The sequence below is a fragment of the Syzygium oleosum genome, unplaced genomic scaffold (assembly GCF_021117445.2).
Source record: "Syzygium oleosum isolate NSW1041296 unplaced genomic scaffold, Sole_v2.1 Sole_v2.35, whole genome shotgun sequence".
NCBI classification, from domain to species: domain Eukaryota; kingdom Viridiplantae; phylum Streptophyta; class Magnoliopsida; order Myrtales; family Myrtaceae; genus Syzygium; species Syzygium oleosum.
Window position 1 is genome coordinate 386,564 of NW_026607519.1, and position 7,169 is coordinate 393,732.

Below are 7,169 nucleotides of genomic sequence, written 5' to 3' on the forward strand. Positions count from 1 at the left end.
AAGTACAATGCAAGAAAGTAAAGATATTGAAAGATAGTAAATTTGTTTGATTTGTGTGGGAGATCTCCGAAGAGTACGATATGACTATTTAAAGCCTCTAATCGACAGTTATCAACAGAGGTTGTAAATAGAGGTTACAAATAGGGGTTACAAAGGAAAGCTACAAATAGAGGTTTCAAATGGTTACATTGACTCCAATACGTTGACGATTTTTTCGACTCCGCTACATTTACGATTTTTCCGACTCCATTACATTGATGGTTTCATCCGAGATTGTCGACTCCACTTTTTGTCGATTCCTTCAAGCCGTCGATTTATCAAGTTGTCGATTCGTCAAGTTATCGATTCTTTAGATTGTCTATAATTATGTTCATAAATGACCAAACTCTACTCTTATTGACTAAAACCATCACATGTCAAACCAAAAGTTAGTCATTTTTTTTGTGCAAACAAATGTCCCCTTTAAATTAAATAATCAAGAGTCATCATGTGCCCCCTTGTTATCGGCAAATTTAATTTATCATTGCCGAATTTATCTTAGTCAGACTTATCATATGGCTGATATTTTTCCACAAAAGACACGTTTTGTGTAAAGTCTTCATGTGGTCCTCTATCTCTGTCCATTAGTAATTGCTAGACCCTCTCGTTCCCAATTAGGATAAATCGACGAAATTTTGGACTTCAAACTTTTCTCTAAGATTGAATTTCAATCTACTAAAAACCAAATTTGTGAGTTCTTTCTATGAGAATGAAGTAAGGCATCTATTTCTCGCTCTCTTGAATCGAGCAACAAACTGATCGACTGGCTCATTATCATATTTATATATTCTAACCAAATCAGCAATCGACACCTCATGTATCATTATATAAAATTGAGAATGGAATTGTTTTTCCATATTAGCCCAAGTATGGATTGAATTAGGAAATAAATTCATATACCAAGTAAAGATAGTTTTTGATAAAGACAAATGGAACAATCTAAGTCTCTGGAATCCATTTGTTCCTGCCTCTCCACATTGGGCAATAAATCAACCAATGTGTTCAACAATCAATTGATCATCTTCACTAGTGAAAACGAAGAAGTTAGGAATTTTGAATTTTCTTGGGTAAGGTATGGGGTCAACCCAATCAGGATGTGGCTTCCTGTATACTGTCCTGACCAATCTTCAATTGGCACCTAATTATTGTAATAAAAGTTCAGCCACTTGATCAGGATTCGCAAGTTGACACATTTCCCGCCCCTAGGTTCAGGGTAGATAGGTCATGGACTTGACCTTCTGCCCCCTAGGTTTAGGTTCAGGGTAGATAGGATTTTTAGGCTTTTGTAAAATCCACAGTGGTGATGGGATCACTTGGCCTAAATTATTTCCGTTGTTCAATTAATTAAGAGTTGGAGGAACATACTTGGAAGTCGCAAATTACTTCCATCAATAGGTATTGTCCCACCGGTCTGTGTCGTACCAACAGTTTTAGTCCTTTGCAAGATCCCATAAAGTGCAGGATTGGTAGGATTCGCCTGCATCTAAAATGAATGGCTCGACATTCCTAACCGTGCACGACCTCATGGAAGGTGTTGACGGTCATGTGCTGGATCACGTCAATGCGGCATTTCATCATGTGGTTGGTCGTTTCCGTCTGGTGTTTGTTAAAAATCCTCCTCAGGGTGGCCAACATAACAAGATTTGGCTCCAACTGCATTCTTTGATCATCGGTGTGTTGTCTTGGAACGTCGACATCTCCATTTTAGACTTGATCTACCATTGGCGGTGCAATTGACGACTCAGCGCATCCACTACGTTGACGGTTTCTTGGACTCCACTACGTTTACGGTTACTTTTTTTATGGTTGCATTTGGGATTGTCGACTCCACTTTTTGTTAATTCCTTCAAGCTGTTGATTTATCAAGTTGTCGATTCGTCAAATTGTCGATTCTTCAGGTTATCGAAAATCATATTCATAAATGACCAAACTTTGCTCTCGTCGATTAAGTCCATCACATGTCGATGATAAACAAAAAATTATCATTTTTTTGTGCAAACAATAGAGAAATATTTTCAGTGATTGTGACGTGAGGACCATATAAACATGTGTTATCAATACAAGATAAAGAACTACAAAGGATATGTTTTTCTAGATTTCTGATTAGAAAAAATTTCTTTCAGTCGCCCCAACTGATTGGAGTTTATATATACGGTCATCATCAACTCTTAATTATGATCAATTTGTATGCAGATGACGTTCATAACTTTTAATTTATCAATCCCAGATACTGTTCGAGAAAATTTTCACCACTAAAGGATGGCGTTAGGACTTATTCAACTATATTAATGAAGAAAAATCGACCAGTGACCTATAACATCCGTATGAGAGTGGAGAGGACGAACAATAGAGCTTTTATTGGCAGTGGCGGCTCTAGGATAGTTTGTCAACGGTGTAATAATGAAATTCTGAATGATTTAAATTTATCGAAGAACAATAAAAGAAACGGCAAATCGAAAGGATGACATGACATCAATACTTTGATTTGGTTTCAAAATGAAAAAAAAAGGGTAAAATATTGGTAAACTTTGGGTGCGAATAATGATCATTCTATTCCATAAATAGATTTCTAACTAAAAATAAAAATTTATTCACTAGGTAAGTTTCTGAACAGAGATACGCGTTTGATCACGGCACAAAATTTCTCTTCCCGAAATAGAAATTACAAAATTTCTTAGCAGCCGGCGGAGGGTGGCGGTGGCTAGAGGCCGACGAGAGGCGGCGGTCGGTGGCAGGCCGCAGAGGGTGGCGCTGGGCGGCTGCGAGGGGTGGCGATGGCTGGTTGATGGCAGGCGACGGCCACGTGTCGCAAGAGGCGAGGGCAAGCAATGATAAAAGTTTTTATTTCTATTTTTGTTTCAAAAATAGAAAAGTAGAAAATTTTTACTTCTTATTTATGTTCCAAACCTATTTCTGGACTAAAAATTTGTTTATGATTTAGAAAAATAAAATTGCATTACAAAACGGATTTCTATTCCAAGCCTATTCCCAAAAACAAACAAATATAAAAAAAGAGAAACGAAATAGTTATCATGCGCAAGTAATTTCTCCGGAATATGAATCGCATTAGGAAAAGTAAAAACATTTTGAATTTATTAATTAACCATCTATTTTTTTTTAAAGGTTCGGGTCCATTGAAACTCTTCATTAAGCCGCAATTTGAGCTTACATGAGTCAGAGCAGCTTAGATGAAATTTTTAGTTGGGTTCAAAGGTTTTGCTATGCTAATTTGACTAATTTGGGTAATTTCCAAATCAATCTCAAAGCTTCGTTTATTTCGAAAAAATAAATAATTTAAAAAATAATTTTCTAATAATAATCGCTTGTATCTTTTGAAATTATTAGTTAATGAAAAATATTTTATTTATTGATAACAATTTATGTCTAAGTATTTTCATGCACGATGAAAACATTTTTCGTTCATTTATTTTTATAAGCGATACCAGCAATCATTTTTTACAAAAATAATTTCCAAATCATTATTTCCCGTGAAATATGCGCACCTTTAATGATAGTTATGATTGAACTGCACCGTGTCTCAATTGTAAACATTAAACCCTTTTGCTTTTAAAATTATTCAAATCACGCAAGTCATTGAAGAGATCATAAAGAGTGACCACACAATTAATAAAAAAAAAAGGAGAGGGTATAAATAACAAGTGGAGTCAATGTCCAAAATCTATGAATTTAAACTTTATAACTAGTGGGAGTCAATTATTATTATGATTTTTTTACAAAAAAAAAAAACTTTACATTTTAAAAATATTTCCCATATTTTATTGGAGCAAAACGCGAGGAGTCAGCAGAGGGGGGAGCACGAACTGCTGGCCGAACTTGCTGCGATCGCGAGCTGCGTGCGGACTGCGCATTGGTGCGCGAGAACGGATCAGATCAGAGGATCCAACACTCTGTAGCTTGCTGAATGGCACGAAACCACCCCAAAACCACAGTGTTTTGTGCAGACTCCAATTAATCTGGGATGACCCATCCATCCGGAGGGAATTTAACGCCATTGGGAGAGAATTAAAATAACACAATGATGACACCAGATTAGGCAGCATCGCCCTTGAAATCTGAGTAGAATGTGTGCAGCTTAGACATAGGAAAAACATTTTGCTTTCCTGGTTGCCCGATTGATATCACGATGTTCGGGCCACCGTGCCAAAAGAATTCGTTCGAATTTACAGTGAAGATGCAGATCTGGCGAGGCTCGCTCTAGACGTTGACCGGCGAGGTTGACTTGCCCGGCCTCGCCTCTGGCTAGTCGCCGGACCTCGGCGACCGGCCAGCCAGATAAAGAAGGAAGGAAGAAAAAGAAAGAGAAAGAGAAATCTTTGCGTGCCCTCCCGGCTCTATCCTTCTTCCTCTTCCTCATAACAAACTGCCCCTCTCAATCGTTTGCCGCCCCTACCCTCTATCCTTTGCGATCCACCACTAACCACATTCTCTCTCTCTCTCTCTCTCTCAAAGACAAGAAGAGTATAATGCACTAAACTTTTTGGAAGTACATGTTTTAAATTTGAAGTTATCGAGTAATTACATGGAGACACGTGTTTGGTGGACAAAAGGGGAAAAAAAAGAAGTTCCAATTGTGCTCTAATTTATAGGTTACAAATATAAATATCACTCACATTTAACTTTAGTTACATTCGCATGTGAGCGATGTCCATGACTTTTAACTCGATATCATATGTCATTTACGTTATTCATGATTTTATATATCGGTTTTATTTATGATTCCATAATTTATTTGCAAGGGCTTAACTTGATTAGGGTTCTAAGGAAGGCCATGCAACACGTGAGGGAGAGTGAGCTTTTCAGGAAAAGGAACGGAGTTACATAAATAAATATGTCATAATTACATAGTCTCGTGTAATTCATACTGGGTGGCGGTAATATTTATGTAGGACCAAATAAAAGAGTTTGAGGTCCATTTCATAACTCAGGAGGCGGATTGTTATAATGCACGTATGAGTTGTGTTAAAGGAATCCCACATTAGATAATTTGTGTGGTATAGAGCAGTTAATATATCCTAGTTGGCCCATAACTCATTGGCTTAAGCTTTTGAGTGAATGTGAGTTTAACTAGATATATTAACAGGCTCGGACTTTGGCTCCCTCTTAGCGATCTCCCCGGGCAAGTTAGGCATAATTTCCGGGCAGTAAGTAACAATGCAGTATGCACGTATGAGTTGTGTTAGAGAAATCCAATATTAGATAATTTGTGTGGTATAGAGTGGTTGATCCATAACTCATTGGCTTAAGCTTTTGAGTGAAGATGGGTCCAACTAGATATATTAACCGTCTCAAACTTTGGCTCCCTCTTAGTGATCTCCCCGGGCGAAAGGTATCAGGCTTCCGCTATTGCGGTCTTAACACGGATGATATGGATGACGGTGAAGAAGATGGCATCATGAATTTGAGAGTAATTGTATATTTTTATGTTCGCTATTCAGTATGCGAAAACATTAATTTTGTTATAATAAACATGATATATCTTGTTTGAAAGCAAGTAATCTCAAGACGTCCACATCTCTTCCTATGGTACAATGGACAATGCACGCGGAATATAAATGATATATTTGTTTTCTTCGTGATGATATATTGAACTCACAATAATTGTAAAAGTAGAGCATTCAATTTTTATTTTGATATTATCAACTAATTTATGCATTTGGATGAGATTTGTGACTGAATATTAGATGAATGAATACTGTAATTGGAGATTCTACTGTTTTTAATTGTAGAATGGATGAGAATTGAAAAACAAATAAGGCTGGACACTTGTTGCTAAAAGTGTTTTAAGTTTTTTTTTTATTAACGATTCGAAAAGTTAGTCTTGGCTACAGTTCTAGGGACCAAAGTTTTTGTCGCCAAAGAAAGTCTCTGGCGACCAAATAGAACATGTCTTCGCCAGAAAGGGACTTGGTCGCCTGAGAAAACATACTTTTTGCAACCAATTTCTCGCGAAGTTTATAGCTTTTCGCCATCACAATTCTTTTGTTGCAACAAAATGTTTTTTTTTTTTAGCAGCGTGTGAAAGGAGTGATCGGTTCCAAGATGAGTAGGTTCTCTACTTAAAATAGAGAACCGACCATATGACCCCCAGTTCCTAAACTAACCGGTTTCGATTCGATTCCTAGTTTTACCGTGCTCATTTTATGTTTCGGGCAAAAAAACAATCAAATTCAATTTCTTTTGATAAATATAAAAGTTGCATCGTTTCACTACCAAACGTTTGTTGGTCAAGTGGTTATATTGTTTTTGACAAAAAAGAGTGGTTATGATTCAAATTCTCAATGGGTGCAATTTTTTTCTGAAAAGAGGCTTTAAAACCCGTTCAAAATCTGTTCAAGCACCGGTAATCGGATTAGTCGAACTGGTTTTCGCGTAAAACCGGGAGTTTCGATTTTGAAACCGGGAACTGCACCGGTTTCGGGTTTGCGGACCGATTCTAAGGAGAATTGGTCTTGCACCAGTCTGTCCAGGGCCAAGATGGTGGCTAAAACAAATTGGGGAATACACATGTCAATCAAACGGTGATGTTACAAGAAAGGGACAGGTGCTGATGACAATGGGGGTGATGATCATCATTCGACCAGGAGACCCACATTCACCATCTTATGTCATCCACAGATAATCCCAGGGAATTTCCCAATCTAGCTTTGGGAAAATTATCAAATTGCGTGGGCTTTAAAAAGTGGTAATCCTTTAATTTTTTTGATATTATCATCACGCGATCATTCGATAGTCAAAAAAGGAGAAGCATACTTAAACATGATATTCGTCGCTCTTTTTGGGAAAGAAAAGGAAGAGGGAGGGGGGATTAGAATAAAGTGATGGCGATATAAGTAATTAAAATTTAATAATATTCTTGCTCAAGTGATAATTAAGTAATTATTATTCGCTTGAGGGTGATCCGGAGAACCCACGAACGAAATTTCACTGACCATATTATTCTATGTCTGGACGATTGTCGAGACTCCCTAAGATTTGGAATCAGAGAAGATATCTGGGGTCGATCTCTATCCAATTTTTTTAAAAAAGTTTTCACACCATCATTTGTTGACTGACGAATTTAGCCGGAGAATATCTTCTAAAGATATAGGACAATGGGTTGGAATAATCTA